The 16,612-nt window shown below is 43.7% G+C and overlaps 1 protein-coding gene across 1 annotated transcript in view; it reads right to left on the bottom strand.

The window, feature by feature from the left end:
* IGSF5 (immunoglobulin superfamily member 5) overlaps positions 1–16,612 on the bottom strand; it is a 176,999-nt gene that overhangs the window by 40,687 nt on the left and 119,700 nt on the right. The window contains exon 10 of the mRNA XM_073010696.1: positions 14,606–14,720. The gene's annotated coding sequence lies outside the window, so the exon portion shown is untranslated. The remainder of the gene's footprint in view (positions 1–14,605; positions 14,721–16,612) is intronic.

Raw genomic sequence — 16,612 nt, 5'->3', positions numbered from 1 at the left:
AGAACAAATGGACCTTACACATATTTACAGAACATTCTTCCCAACAACTGTAGAGTATAAATCTGGAGGCTTCACATTACCTGACTTCAAATTATACTACAAGGCTACAGTTACCAAAACAGCTTGGTACTGGTATAAAAATATGCACATAGACTAATGGAACAAATAGAGAACTCAGAAATAGAGCCAAATACTTACAGCCAACTGATCTTCAACCAAGCATACAAAAAAATAAATTGGGGACAGGACACCCTATTAAATAAATGATCCTGGGAGAATTGGCAAGCCACACGTAGAAGAATGAAACTGAATCCCCACCTCTCACCTTATACAAAAACTAACTCAAGATAGATGAAAGACTTAAATCTATGACCCGAAACTCTAAGAATTCTAGAAGATGGCACCAGAAAAATGCCCTGGACATTCGCTTAGGCACACTCCAAAGCAAGTGTGCCTGAGCTCAAGACCTCAAAAGCAAATGCTTTAAGACCTCAAAAGCAAATGCAATAAATAAACAAATAAATAGGAGCTAATTTAAGAAGCTTCTGCACAGCAAAAGAAACAATCAGCAGAGTAAACACACAACCCACAGAGTGGGGGAAAATATTTGCAAACTATGCCTCCAACAAAGAACTAGTATCCAGAATCTACAAGGAACTAAAACAAATCACAAGAAAAAAATAAAGAAAAAGAATAAGTCCATCAAAAAGCGGGCAAAGAACATGAACAGGCAATTCTCAAAAGAAGATACACAAACAGCCAGTAAACATATGAAAAAATACTCAACATCACTAATCAGGGAATGCAAGTTAAAACCACAATGAGATGCTGCCTTACTCTTGCAAGAATTATCATAAAAGAAAAAGCTACAAATGTTGGTGTGGATGTGGTGAAAGGGAATACTTTTACACTGCTGGGAACGTAAATTATACAACCACCATGAAAAACAGCAGGAGGTTCCTCAAAGAACTAAAAGTAAAACTACCACCCGATCCAGCAATCCCATTCCTGGGTATCTACCCAAAGGAAAAGAAGTCGTCTTATGAAAAAGACTCTTGCACATGCATGTTTATAGCAGCACAATTGCAATTGCAACAATACGAAACCAACCTAAATACCCGTCAACCAATGAGTGGATAAAGAAAATGTGATATATATATACCACGGACTACGACTTAGTCATAAAAAAGGAATGAAATAACGTATTTTGCAGCACCTTAGATGGAGCTGGAGGCCATTATTCTAAGTGAAGTAACTCAGGAATGGAAAACCAAACGTCATATGTTCTCGCTTACAAGTGGGAGCTAAGTTATGAGGACACAAAGGCATAAGAATGACACAATAGACTTTGGGGACTCAGGGAGGAAGAGGGTGAGGGATAAAAGACTGCATATTAGGCACAGTGTACACTGCTCGGGTGACAGGTGCACTAAAATCTTAGAAATCACCATTTAAGAACTTATTCACGTAACCAAAAACCACTGGTACCCCAAAAACTATTGAAAATTTTTTTAAGTAAAGAAAAAAAGAAGAAGGAAATAGCTATAACAAAAACCATGTAAGGGGCTAAGGGGCTCCCTGGACACCTCCACGGCTCAATAAAAAGGCGCTGGCATTTCTCCTGCACTTGGAAGACTCCAGCTCTGAGCCCCTTGCATTCAGGGCCTGCCTTCTTGGAACCTCCAGAGACTTCGGGACAATTCTACTTTCCCTAAGGCATCTCATTAGAGGGTGGAAAAGGCATTTACAAGCTTGTCCAATGAATGGCAGACGTCATGAGTCAGTCAGTTCCAAAAGCCCAGACTTTCCCACTGCACAGTATCTCCATGGAACAAAACTGCATTTGTACCCTCGAAGTCTGTAAAAGTTTTTTAAAACTTTCTATTATTTGAATCCCGACTCCCCCAGCCCACCAAATTTCAGCCAAGTCTCAGCTTTCAACCCATCCCAAGAACAGTTCACTGTGAAAGCGACACTCACTGATCAGAAACCATCTGGAATTTCTGAACTCTCAGAGAAGTCCACGCTTGTAGTTTTTAACCCTGTGGAAATTGGAAAGCGAAGATCATGTGTGTAAACGTCCAGCACTTTCCTGGGAAACTCAGATAACGGCCTGTATGGGGCTTGAGGGGCCCTGTGGAGAAACTCACTTGACAAACACCTGTCACAGGGGAGCCACAGACTGGAGTCGTCTTATGCCAGACGACAGGTAAACCCTCTGGAGAGCTTCAGCAAAGGCGCTTCATTTCCTAAAGGCTTCTTCGTGGCTGTGGTCCTCCCTCCACACAAACGTAAGAACACACTCTCGTCTGACCTCTAGAGAGTCCTGATGCTGCCTCACCAGAACCAGAAGTTCCTCACGAAATGTCTCTGTCACATCACAGGCTGTGTTATAAACACAGATGTGGCCTCACACTCCAGGGAGGCAGAAGCTCTTCAGAATGCGTATTTCCTCATTAATCATCAGCCAGCCCCACACAGCAGTCAAACACAGGAAGTCCAGGCCCCCGGGCTGGGAATGCAGAGGCCTCAGGGCCAGTCTATCCTCTCCACTCCGGCCTCCACTCCCTCATCCTCCTCCTCCAAGTCCTTCAGAGTCAAGGTCCTGCTCAGGCCCCACCCTGGTCCTCTTCCACCAGTTGCCTGGCTGACTGACCTTGCCTCCAGCAAAGACCCAGAGGCTGGTGGAACTGGCTCCTTCTCCCAGCCAGGCACCTTGACATCCACAAGAACAAATTCTCTTAAGAAAGAAAAAAGTCCTGAGGGTGCGTCCTCTGGATGAGACAGCCATTAGGAGTAAGTGTGGTTTCCTTGGCGTTTGCTTGAGGACTGGTGGGTAAGGCAGAGCTCCAACTCCCCACCCCCCAGTGCTGGGAGATGAACACAGGGACATGGCTTTGCAGAGCACTGTGACAGTTCTAGAAGACTGTGTCCCAAGATCCTGATGTTCAGCACCATACTGAACTGTCTGCTTTTTTTTTTTTTTTTTTTTTTTTGGAGACAGCGTCTTGCTCTGTCACTCAGGCTGCAGTGTGCAGTGGCGCGATCCGAACTCCTAGGCTCAAGCGATCCTCCAGCCTCAGCCTTCCAAAGTGCTGGGACTACAGGTGGGAGCCACCACACCCAGTGAAAGGTCTGCCTTTTTAATGGTCCTTTTTGATAATCTTGTCAGAGAACTCAGAATCAAAGATTTCTGCATGTAACAGGCACCAATGGAAGATACAGCTCACATAGTTAAAGACCAAGAAGCAAGCAAATGGGGCCGGGGAGGCGGAGAATGCTGTTCCTTCCAGCTGAAGGTGTGGAAGGAAAATAAATCACGGGACCTCAAAATCCCTAAGCCAAAGGGAGAAAGTCAAGCTGGGAACTGTATCAGGAAGACCTGCCTCCCATTTTATTCCTAAATAACGTAGCTATAAAGACGAAAAAACTACATATATCCCTCACAATTTGCCCATGACAAAAATTCCCTTGTGGGCCTCAAGATGTTTACCTTAAAAACCGCTCTGTTGAATCTCACCCTGGCAATGTAAATTGTAGCTGATCTTCACAGGTGTGGAGCAAAGGACAGAACTCAAAGTCCTCTCTCTGCTCACCTGAGACAGATGTGTACCTGATTGCTTTCTCTGCCCTATTGCTTACATAGAAATACAGATCCATTGAGTCAGACTAAGGCATAACTGACTAGTCCTCTACCCCTCTCTCAGGTGTAAATTGTGTATTCAGTGAGAGGCTGATCAACCTTATGTCTCTCATCTACCTATGACTTGGAAGCCCCCCAACTTGGAGTTGTCCCACCTTTCCAGACAGAACCAATGTACATATTACACTCATCGATTGATGTCTCATGCCTCCACAAAATGTACAAAACCAAGCGGTGCCCTGACCACTTTGGGCACATGTTGTCAGGGCGTCCTGAGGCTATCACAGGTGCGTCTTTAACCTTGGAAAAATAAGCTTTCTAAATGGATTGAGACTGGCCGGGCACAGTGGCTCATGCCTGTAATCCCAGCACTTTGGGAGGCCAAGGTGGGAAGATCACCTGAGGTCAGTAGGTCGAGACCAGCCTGGCCAACATGGCAAAACTCCGTCTCTACTAAAAATACAATAATTAGCCGGGCATGGTGATGCGGACCTGTAATTCCAGCTACTCGGGAGGCTGAGGCAGGAGGATCACTTGAGTCCAGAAGGCAGAGGTTGCAGTGAGTGGAGATCGCACCACCGCATTCCAGCCTGGGTGACAGAGTGAGATTCTATCTCAAAAAGAAAAAAGAAAGAAAGAAAGAAAAAATCTATTTGTCTTTCCAAAAGAAACCTATTTGTTCTTTCTGTAGGAAGCCTTTCTCCCCCTTCTCCTCTCCTACAACGTTAGATATATAAGCCTTTAACTCTTTAACTCTAACTATTAATGAGCCAGCTACTTCCTTTGTTGGCTCTCACATGCATAAGGCATAAACATTTTTTTTCTCCCGTTAACTGTCTTTTATAAGTTTCTTCCACAGGCACCAGGTGCTGAACCTAAGAAGATAGTAGAAAAGTTAATTTGTGTGTGTGTCATACAATAACTAGACATTTGTTTCATTTGTATCCTTTTTGTCATCCAGTGCAACTTTCTCAGGATGACTTCAGCTGCACGTCACAATTCAGTGAGTGCTGAGACTTACTTACAACCTCACTGGCTGTTTTCCTTTCTTCTGGTGGCACTTCAGTTGACCACAACCACTCCATTAAAATAAAAAAATTATAGCGTAAAAATCATTCCTTCACAACTGGCACATTATTTGCTAGATTCTATAAATGGACTTGTGTTCCCCCGAAATTGCTATGTTGAAGCCCTCACCCCCAATGTCCTGGTATTTAGAGATGAAGCCTTGGAAAGGTCATAAGGTCCTCAAAATGGAGTCCTCGTGATGGGACTCGTGTCCTTATAAGATCTCGTTCTCTTGAGAGGCCAAGGCGGGCAGATCACAAGGTCAGGAGTTCAAGACTAGCCTGACCAATAAGGTGAAAGCCCGTCTCTACTAACAACACAAAAATTAGCAGGACGTGATGGCATGCACCTGTACCCCCAGTTACTCACGTGGCTGAGGCAGGAGAACTGCTTAAACCCAGGAGGTAGAGATTGCAGTGAGCTGAGATTGCGCCACTATACTCCAGCCTAGGCGACAGAGTGAGATTCCATCTCAAAAAAAAAAAAAAAAAAATCTTGTTTTTGTTTTCTCTTCACTTGCATACTCCAAGGAAAGGTCATGTGAAGACACAGCGAAAAGGAGGACACCTGCAAGCCAGGAAGAGAGCCCTCACCAAGACACTGACTCTACTGGCACCTTAACCTTGGACTTCTGGCTTCTGGAACTGGGAGAAATGAATGTCTGCTATTTAACCCACCCTGTTTGTAGGATTTTGTTATAGCAGTCCAAACTGACAGACGGTAGCGCTTCTTCCTCCACAGAAAATGGCCATATCTGAAAATCTGGTATAGTCATCAATTCTAAATTATGAACATTTAATCCTTCAGTTTTTTGGTTTTGTTGTGTTTTTTTGTTTGTTTGTTTTGGTTTTTTTGTTTGTTTTTGTTTTTTTTTGCCTAAGTTTTTCATGTGCACTCTGTGTTTCTCTGGTTACTCCTCACTTAAACCATTTTCTTTTCGGGGTTGCCTTGTCCTTGGACACTAGCACTTAGCTGAAAATATCACACATTTAGGAGTTGTCACCCTAGCTCAACTGAATCAGAAGAAAAATGCAATAGGAAGCCTATTTGAAAAATGAACTGAAAGCACAAATTATTTTAATAACCTAGACTTCCTATCTATTCCTGTTAATTTAAAATTATACAACCACTCATTTGGTTTGCTCAAAGAACTCTAGAATTTTAGGTGAACAAAATTTTAGGTGGTCTTTTGCCTGGTTCTGTGGGTTTCCTTGTGTTGAATTTCCATCATCCTCATTAACTTGGCGGTAGCTCCAATCATTCTTAAGTAATTAATTCATTAAACAGTTCTGCTAAGTCAGTATTGGAAGAAGAGCCTCCTCTTTAATATTACAGTTAAGTCCGCTTCCAGGTTCCTGGCACTCACAGCCATGTGGCCTGGTTTGACTCTGTCCCCACCCAAATCTCATCTTGAATTGTCCTCCCATAATTCCCACATGTTGTGGGAGGGACCCGGTGGGAGACAACTGAATCACGGGGGCCGTTTCCCCCATACTGCTCTCTGGTAGTGAATAAATCTCATGAGCTCTGATGGTTTTATAAGGGGAGATCCCTTTTGCTTGGCTGTCTGATTCTCTCTTGCTGCTGCCACGTAAGAAGTGCCTTTTGCCTTCCGCCATGATTGTGAGGCCTCCCCAGCCACATGGAGCTGTGAGTCCATTAAAACTCTTTCTTCCCGGTCTCAGGTATGACTTCAGCAGCGTGAAAACAGACTAATTCACCAGGTTAGTTGTATTATCCACTAATTTCATGCAGTGGCTGTTCAGAGAGCACTTAACACTTAGCCTAGGCAGGAGAAAGCAACTAACCAAGCCAAGTGCCTACCCTTGCGCTGACCTTCCTCAGGGCAGGCTGGGGTCAGCTCTAGACTCTCACCAGCAGCCTGAAATTCTCCAAGGTGCTTTTGCCAGGCAGGGCCTGAGGAATGTTTCACTCACTTGAAGGGCGAATAGAGGCATGTTAGAAATCGTAACAGTAGGCAATAATAACAATGATAGTTAATAATAATGATGGTAACAATAGTAAACTCTGAGAGCCCTGACAGTGTGCTAAGCCCCTATTCTGAAAGTGTCTTGCTATTCGCTGCATGCAAGCTTCATGAGTCCTGTGAGCTGATTAACTGGGTTCCATCGGCAAGCAAACAGAACCCAGAGCATGCTGGGAGACCACCTTCTTCAGAAGACCCTTCTGAGTTGATGAATCATTGGGTTTTAGTAAGAATATTTATTCCTCAGTTATTGATTCAAAAAAAAACCCTCTATGCTGAAAAGGATCAGAATATGCCACCCCAAAATATGCCATTTTGCCATAAGAATTATTTTGAGCTGAAGATAATTGAGAAAAAGTAGAGATAGAAAAAGAGGGCCAGACTCAATGGCTCATGCCTGTAATTGCAGCACTTTGGGAGGTTGAGGTGGGCGGATCGCTTGAGGTCAGGAGTTCAAGATCAGCCTGATCAATATGGCAAAACCCCATCTCTACCAAAAATACAAAAATTAGCCAGGTGTGGTGGCAGTCTCTACTAAAAATATAAAAATTAGCTGGGCATGGTGGCGGGTGCCTGTAATCCCAGCTACTCAGGAGGCTGAAGCAGGAGAATTGCTTGAACCCGGGAGGTAGAGGTTGCAGTAAGCCAACATTGCACCATTGCACTCCAGCCTAGGTGACAAGAGTGAGACTCTGTCAAACAAAACAAAACAAAACAAAACTTCTGTCCTCCTCCTATCTACCAGAGAGGAGGGCATAAATTTCCCTTGTGAAGATGTTCCCTCATCCCTCCTACGAGGGAGAGAAGAACAACTTCTATCACCAGAGAGGGGAGACAGCACCGAGATGAGTCTGCATGGATTAAACCTTGCTAAATGACCCAATCTTTCACAACTTTCACCTGCGTGTTTACTTGCCCACAGTGACCACACCTAGAAGCCCAAACCCCTTTTCCTTGGTCACCTCTCCACAATGTATTGCCCTTTGCTAAAATGGTATCCAAGCTCCCAAATCTAACCACTTGTCTGGGTCTCCACTTTCTTTGAAGACCTCCATGCACATAAAAATTAAAATATTATTATCAGGTAAAATTTGTATGCTTTTTCTCCTGTGACTCTATCGTTTGTCACTTTAATTCACAGTTGCTAGCTGATATGATTTGGCTCTACGTCCCCACCCAAATCTCATCTTGAATTGTAGCTCCGTTAATTCCCTCGTGTTGTGGGAGGGACCCAGAGGTAGATAATTGAATCAAGAGCTGGGGCGGGGGTTCCCCCATACTGTTCTCGTGGTGGTGAATAAATCTCATGAGATCTGATGGGTTGAAAAAGGGTTTACACTTTCGCTTCTCTCTCATTCTTTCCTGCTACCGCCATGTAAGAAGCGCCTTTTGCCTTCCGTCATGATTGTGAGGCCTCCCCGGCCACCTGGAACTGTGGGACCATTAACCTCTTTTTCTTCCCAGCCTTGGGTATGTCTTTATCAGCAAGGTGAAAACAGACTAATGCATCAGCTGCTGAATGTAAGAGGGTAGAAGTGTGATATATACATAGAAATAGATATAGATGATATAGATATATACACACAATAAGTTTCCACCCATGGTTCCTGGCTCCTAACTCCCATCGCCCTTCTGTGTACTCTCTTGAGTAAACAGAATCTCTCTCTCTGACGTACTCCCACTCTCCTTTCACCTTCCCATAGCCAGACTCTAGCCTGTTTGTGGGTCATAAGACCCTCATTCCAGAAAGGGTCCTGCCGCATCCCTTGGAGGAAGGAATGCTACAGAGAGGCCAAAAGAATCTGAACAGACAGGCCCTGCTGGGTTTAAACCAAACCCTTTTTGCCCAATCTCATTTCAACACACCCATCCATGCTGCAATGATATATATCCAATGACGTCTCCAGAACACATGGAGGTTCCTGGAGGGCCACACACCCAGGGATGGCATGGAGGGCCACACACCCAGGGATGGCATGGAAGCTCCACCCCACTTCCCACATCCCTCGCCCTGTGCATCTTCATCTGTATGCTTTGCAATATCCTTTATAATAAACCGGTAAACGTAAACAAGTGTTTTCTTGAGTTCTGTGAGTCATTCTAGCAAACGGATCAAACCGAAAGAAGGGACTGTGGGAATTCCAGCTTGAAGCCGGTCGGTCAGAAGTTCTGGAGGCCCGGACAGGCAGATCGGTGGGAAAGTACGGAGGGTCTGTCTTGTGTAACGGAGCCCTCGCCCTGTGGGATCTGAGCTGTCTCCAAGTAGAAAATGTCAGAATGGAATTGGAGGACACCCAGTCAGCATCCAATGCAGAGCTGAGTGCTTGCTTGGTGGTGGGGAGAACCCCACCCCTGCCAATTTGTGTTGGAGAACCCCAACCCCAGCCAGAAGTCTGTGCTGGTTGTTACAGTGTTGAATGAGAGAACAGGAAAAAGCACAATGATTGGTGAGGGTTTTTTTTTTTCACACAAACAAGAAGAAATACTTTTTTCTCTTCTACTAGGAGCTGCTAAGAAAAATGGTGAACAAAGCACACAGATCAGGGAGACAACATATTAGTCGAATAATCTCACAAATATACACAGGGTTGTCGCATCTTATCCATGGCCCATGTCTCTGCAAGCCTAGCACAAGTCAAAATTCAAGTAACTCCAGAACAATGTGCCACAGGAATAGAAATCTGAGGTCAGGGTAGCGCATTTTTGCCCTGTGTGCTTTGTATTCTTTTGGCCTCCGTCATCACGCATCAGTCGGCACCAGGAGTTGTGAGGGCTGGCCAGCAAGGCACTGACCCCATCACCAAGATGCCTGGCCTCAGCCTCAGCACCACTACTGGAGAATATTGTTAGATGTGAGGGCTGGCCAGCAAAGCACTGACCCCATCACCAAGATGCCTGGCCTCAGCCTCAGCACCACTACTGGAGAATATTGTTAGATGTGAGGGCTGGCCAGCAAGGCACTGACCCCATCACCAAGATGCCTGGCCTCAGCCTCAGCACCACTACTGGAGAATATTGTTAGATGTGAGGGCTGGCCAGCAAGGCACTGACCCCATCACCAAGATGCCTGGCCTCAGCCTCAGCACCACTACTGGAGAATATTGTTAGATGTGAGGGCTGGCCAGCAAGGCACTGACCCCATCACCAAGATGCCTGGCCTCAGCCTCAGCACCACTACTGGAGAATATTGTTAGAGCTTCTGGAAGATTTTAAGTTGTCATAACAACAAGACTATAACAGCAATGCATATGCCTTAGTAATAGCCACTCCCGGAAGTTCCATAGCAAGAACAGGGTCCCCCACACAGTGACCCTGGGCTGGGACTGGTTTCTATTGACCAGTTACAGAGAGGCCACACTGGGGCAAGAGTGGAAACCCTATTTACAACCCTTTGGAAATGCAGCTTTAAAAATGTACAGCCCTGAGAGAGACTTTTGCTTTGAGGGGTGGGTTTATTTTTGTTTTTGTTTTCGTAATTTGGGAGATTGGCATTATTTCAAAGTTTGAGCATAAAGAGAGACTTTACTAATATTTTTAGCCTATGCTATTTTAAAATCACAAAGTTTAGATTTGCATAAAACATATTCATGTTGTAATTCAAATTGCAGTCAAGGCCCTGAAGGAACTGTTGACAGAGTGAGAGAGGCCCTGGGAATCCCTGAGGAAAGTGGGTTTGTACTAGGTGAAGGGCGGATGTTAGGCATTAAGTGGGTAGGATGGTGGGGCATGGGGAGGACCACCTCTTGGGGCAGAGAAAACTATGGGTATCCAGGCAGCAGGGTGGGTACTAGGGGCCCTGGGACCCCTTAGGAAGTTAAAGAGGCTGGTGCGTCCTGAATGCAAGGAAGTGGGAGTGAGGGGTGGCCTTAGATGAGCCCACAGAGGGGCCAGGCCCAAGCACACAGTCAAGAGTTTGCCTTTTATCTTCAGGTGTAAAAAGGAACATCAGGAAAATTGTGAAAAAGAAATTGAAATGGCAAAAGATTGTGGAGTGATCTGATTTAATAGGGCCTGAGCTGCTCTTAAGGGATTTACAACTCCAAGCTGTAGGGAGGTGAGAGCAATGCAGATAGTTTTTACACCTGGAAATGCAAGTGAACTTTGGGGGAGACATCATCGATTTTTGTCCGGCAGATATTGACCAATTTTGCTTCTATTTGTAAATGTTTCAGTGTCCATGATGGCATATACATGCACGTTCTTTGAGCTCTCCATTGAATCTCTCGTAACATCTTGCCCATTCCTTCATTCATGACTTAAATCCTTGGCTGGAATTTATTTCGATTTGCATGAGAACCATGATGTTATCTTTTTTAAAATCCTTTAACAAAAGGCTTTTGAGGAATTTCAAAAATTTAGGTACATGAGGAATTTAGGCATATGATTTCTATAGAATATTTAGAAAATATTTTTTAAAGTAGTTTAAATTAAAGGGCCAATATTTAACTTTTTGTAATCTATAGAAATAGCAGTTTTCTATTAGACTCAACATAAGGAAGAAATAACAACCATCTGTAATTGCAATAGCACCCATAGTTAAGCGTTATGAATTTTTAATGACTTTTATGATTTTCTTTATTACAAAAGTGATACATAGTCATTATATAAAAATTAGGAAAAGAAAGCAAAAAGGAAGAAAAGCTTAAAACAGATTACTCATAAGACCATCATACAGACACAAGCACTGTTGCCAGCACGGCATATATTTGTTTTTTAAAAATGATTATACTTTGGCCAGGCACGGTGGCTCATATCTGTAATCCCAGCACTTTGGGAAGCCAAAGTGAGTGAATCACTGCTTGAGGCCAGGATTTTGAGACCAGCCTGGCCAACATAGTGAAACCCCATTTCTACTAAAAATACAAACATTATCCAGGTGTGGTGGCACACACCTAGAATCTCAGCTACTTGGAAGGCTGAAGCAGGAGAATCGCTTGAACCCAGGAGGTAGAAGTTACAGTAAGTCAAGATCATGCCGCTGCTCTCCAGCCTGGGTGACAGAGCAAGACTATGTCTCAAAAAAAAAAAAGATTATATTTTACCTACTGTTTCACAACCAGATTTTATTGACTTGATGTACTAGAAACCTTTCAGTAATATTGTTCATAACATTGTTTAGTGACTTAAAATTATTTCATAAGAATACCTATCAGTAAGTACATTATGTTTAGTGACTAAGTGTAATCCCATCAATTTGATAACATCACTTGTAAGTAGCTTTCCACAGACAAAATTCAGTTGCTTTCAATTTCTACCATTATAAGTGGTGGCGAACACCAGCATCACTGAATCAAAAAGGATACACCTAATGAATCCCTTAGAATCAGTTCTGGAAAATGCAATTGCTACCATGGAGTCAGTTTTCTAAAAATCAGTGGTTATCAGGAGCTAGAGGAGAGAGAGATAAATAGGTGAAGCGCAGAGGATTTTTTTAGGGCAGCAAAACTATCCTGTATGATACTATAATGAGTAATGAGTGTATGTGTGTATGTGTATGTGTGTGTGTTTATTTTTTGTTTATTTTTTTATTTTTTTATTTTTTTGAGACAGAGTCTTGCTCTGATGCCCAGGCTGGAGTGCAGTAGCACAATCTTGGCTCACTGCAACTTCCACCTCCCAGGTTCAAGCGATTCTCCTGCCTCAGCCTCCCAAGTAGCTGGGACTACAGGCATGCATCACCACGCCCAGCTAATTTTTGTATTTTCAGTAGAGACAGGGTTTCACCATATTGGCCAGGCTGGTCTCGAACTCCTGACCTTGTGATCCAACTGCCTCAGCCTCCCAAAATGCTGGAATTACAGGCGTGAGCCACCGCATCCAGCCATCATTTTTAACTTTGTATTGAAGTAGTACAAGTAATTTTACATATTGAAAATCTGTTTTTTCACTTCATCCACTAGGTATTCACTCAAATTCTTGTCTACCCAGAACCTCAGCATGTGACTTTATTTGGAAACAGGGTCATTGCAGATGTAATTCATTACATGAAGGTGAGATCACCCTGGAGGATGCTGGGCCCGAATTTGATGACTGGTATCCTTATAAGAAGAGAGAAATTCGGTCATAGAGACACTCACGGAAGGCAGACATTGTAAAGACACACAGGGAGAAGGCTGCGTAACAAAAGAGGCAGAGATTAGAATGATGGCCAGGGAAGGCCAGGAATTGCCAGCCACCACCAAAACCAGGAAGGGGTGAGGAAGATTCATCCTTAGAGGCTTCAAAGAGAACATGGCTCTGCTAATACTTTGATATCAGACTTCTGAAATCAAGACTTCTGGCTTCCAGAACTGTGGCAGAGTTTATTTCTGTTGTTTTAAGCTATCTAATTGTGGAGCTCTTCCCAGGCAGCCCTGGGTAGCTATGCCCACTTAACCAAGTAGCCTAAATGTTTTTCCATAAGTTTCTGTATTATTATGAAATAATTTTGAGTCACTAAACAATATTATGTTTTATGGATGTACCGTCGGTTATTTAAAGAACTATTATTAAACACTAAGTTGCACCACTTTTGCTATTAGAAGCATTTTACTTGGACACCCATATAGACTTTCATGTATTATATAGTAGAATGTAATTTGTATATACAATTTTATATCCTTTTTAATTTAACACTACCTTATAAACATTGTTACATATCCATTAAAAACCATTCATGAACATTGCTTTAACAGCTTCATAATAATATGCTACATTTATGATACAAAACCTAATATCATTTTAAATACGTCCGTCGTAAGAATACCCATGTGGTTAAGCATTATGCCGTTTGCCATTTTTCAATATTGCAAATAATATTGAGATGAATTTATTTATGCAGAGAGGGTTATCGTTTTCTTTTATTTTGTCTTTGGTATTATATCGTTTTTTCTTTTTTCAAATATTGCATTTTAACTTTTTTATTTTTTTAACTTTATTATTATTATTTTGAGGCAGGGCCTCACTCTGTCACCTAGGCTAGAGTGCAGTGGTGTGATCATGGTTCACTGCAGCCTTGACCTCCTGGGCTCAAGTGATCTCCCACCTCAGCCTCCCAAGTTGCTGAGACTACAGGCACATGCCACCACACCTGGCCAATTTTCGTATTTTTAGTAGAGACAGGGTTTCACCATGTTGTCCAGGCTCGTCTTAGACTCCTGAGCTCAAGCAATCCACCTGCCTTGGCCTCCCAAAATGCTGGGATTACAGGTATGAGCCACCGTTCCCGGCTTGGAATTATATCTTAATTAGATTTTTTAACTCTTTTAATTAGAATTGTATGTCAAAACATTGCTCACTTTACAATTATTGACAGAGTTAAATTAGTTTCCAGAACTATGCCAATTTATAATCCCACGTGTTGTGTCAGAGATGGCTTACTTCATTACACCTTCAACAGCAATGCTTATTGTCATTTTCATGAGGGTGGTATATTTGGGTACAAAGTTGATAAATCCCCCGATATCTAAGAGTTTGCAAAACATTTTCTGTCCATTGCAGTCCTTGATTCACAAAATCCCATGAAGAAAGCAGGTTAGAACAATATGTCCTTACAGTTGCAAGAGCTGTTTTTCCCCTTGGGTAGGACTGTCACATTGTCACTTAATGTCTCATTTAAGTTATCTTAGATATCAACCATATTACTAGAGACATAATTAGCAATTTTAGTATGAGGATGAGCAGCAGAAAGTTTGCACTCTATTTAAACCACCCCAAAAGTTAGTGGTTTCAAATAAGAATAACGACTTATTTTGCAATCTGGGCAGGGCTCAGTGGTAATGGCCTGTCCTGCTTCACACGGGTCAGCTGGAACAGATCAGCTGGGGCTATGGGATTCACTTTCAGGGTGGCTCATTCACAAGGCTGGAAAGTCAGTCCTGGCCATTGACTAGGAGCTTGGTTGTGGCTGGGCTGAGGGTCTTACTTACTCTCTTTGGACCTCTCTGTGAGGCTGCTTGGGCTTCCTCATAGCATGGCTGCTGGAATCCAGGAGAAATAGCCGCAAGAAACAAATAAAAGCTACAAGTCTTTTGCAGCCTGGACCTAGAATTGGGCATAGTGTCACTGTATTAGTTTTCCATTGGCAAATAAACTATTTCAAATTCCACGCCTTAAAACTGTACCTATTTACTATCTCTCAGTTCTGTAAAAGCCTGGGAAGGTCCTCTTCTTAGGTAAGGTCTCATAAGGCCAACAACAAGATGTCAGCCAGATGAGTCCTTTTCTGGAAGCTCTGAGAACGATCCCACTTCCAAGGTCATTCCGTGTGTGAGCTGAGTTCACTTAGGGGCCGCTCTCAGCTTCTAAAAGCCACTTGTACTGGTTGGCACGTGGCCCCTCCATTTTCAAAGGCAGCAACAATGCACCCTATTCTTCTGCTTCAAATCTCAGACTTCCTTGTTTGCTGGTAGCCGGAGAAAAACTCTGTTTTTAAAAAGTCCACGTGATTATACGAGGCCCACTCAAATCGTGTCCCTTTTATTCTAAATCACGAGAGTGACAGTGCAGCTTTCCCAGACTCTCCCACACTCAAATGGAAGCGGATATGGAAGGACATCCATCCTCAGGACTTACACCACAGCTACACCCCAGGTACTCTATCAGCCACACCGTCACAGAGTTCAGATTCTGGGAGAGGGCACTTAGACATCTTAATAGACCCAAAAACAAACTGCGATAAACCGACCTCTCGACAGAGGAGTGTGCAAGAACTGGGGGATTATCCTAGATTGTCTTATAACACCACCACATCTTCAAATTATTTTGGTTGTGAGGGGAGGCTAAGGGGGAGTGGGAGAGGATAGCCCGTGCTTCCAAAGACATTCCAGACAAGCAAGCTCCCAGCCTGATGGGCCTCGGGTGTCAGCTGTCCGCCAGGGAAGAGGAGACCTTGTCAGGACACTTTGGTTTGTCCATGGAGAAACGGTGGTGTTTGCTGATGGGCGAGACGGCTTTAAAACGTGCACCGTCTTTTAAAGCATTCATTTTGGGGCCTTCTGTTGGTTTCTTGGCTCTAAGCCAGGAGTTCTCATTAGTGACTATCCCATGCATTGCACACAAATAGTTGAACAAAAAGCAAACTCAAAGGGGCCTTGAATGTGAACCTGTATTTTCAAAAAATGAACCACGTTTTGAAAATGAATCCCAAAGCACAGCGAAGTATACATTGCCTTCGGAGCATTCTAATCTAATTTACTCTATTTTATTTTTACTAAAGAATCCTCATTTCTGATACGTCAACATGGCTTGCCACATCACAGGTGTGCACGGCTGAGAAATGACCACGCTGGCCTTTTGTGGCAATTCGTGCTGTGCAAAGGGCTGGTCGTTGCTCAGGAAACGAACTCCCTGGATGTGATTGTTGGCCTTAGCTGTGGAATCTTTCTTGCTTCTGGGGATGAGAATTAAATTTACTTTGACTTTGGCTGTGAGTATCCATCAAGCAAGCTGGTATGGGTTGAGTTGTGACCCCCAAAACGGACATGCTGAAGTCCTAACCCACAGTTCCTCAGAATGTGGCCTTATCTGGAGATTCTCAGGGTCCTGATAGAGGAATCAAGTTAAAACAAGGTCTGTAAGGCCGGGCGCGGTGGCTCAAGCCTGTAATCCCAGTACTTTGGGAGGCCGAGACGGGCGGATCACGAGGTCAGGAGATCGAGACCATCCTGGCTAACACGGTGAAACCCCGTCTCTACTAAAAATACAAAAAACTAGCCAGGCGAGGTGGCGGGCGCCTGTAGTCTCAGCTACTCGGGAGGCTGAGGCAGGAGAATGGCGTGAACCCGGGAGGCGGAGCTTGCAGTGAGCTGAGATCCGGCCACTGCACTCCAGCCTGGGCGACAGAGCGAGACTCCGTGTAAAAAAAAAAAGAAAAAAAAAAACAAGGTCTGTAAAGTGGACTCTAATCCAATGTGACTGGTGTCCTTATAGAAAGG

This window comes from Chlorocebus sabaeus, chromosome 2 (genome assembly GCF_047675955.1).
Source record: "Chlorocebus sabaeus isolate Y175 chromosome 2, mChlSab1.0.hap1, whole genome shotgun sequence".
Classification (NCBI taxonomy): Eukaryota; Metazoa; Chordata; class Mammalia; order Primates; family Cercopithecidae; genus Chlorocebus; species Chlorocebus sabaeus.
This window is presented reverse-complemented; position numbering and strand designations above follow the sequence as displayed.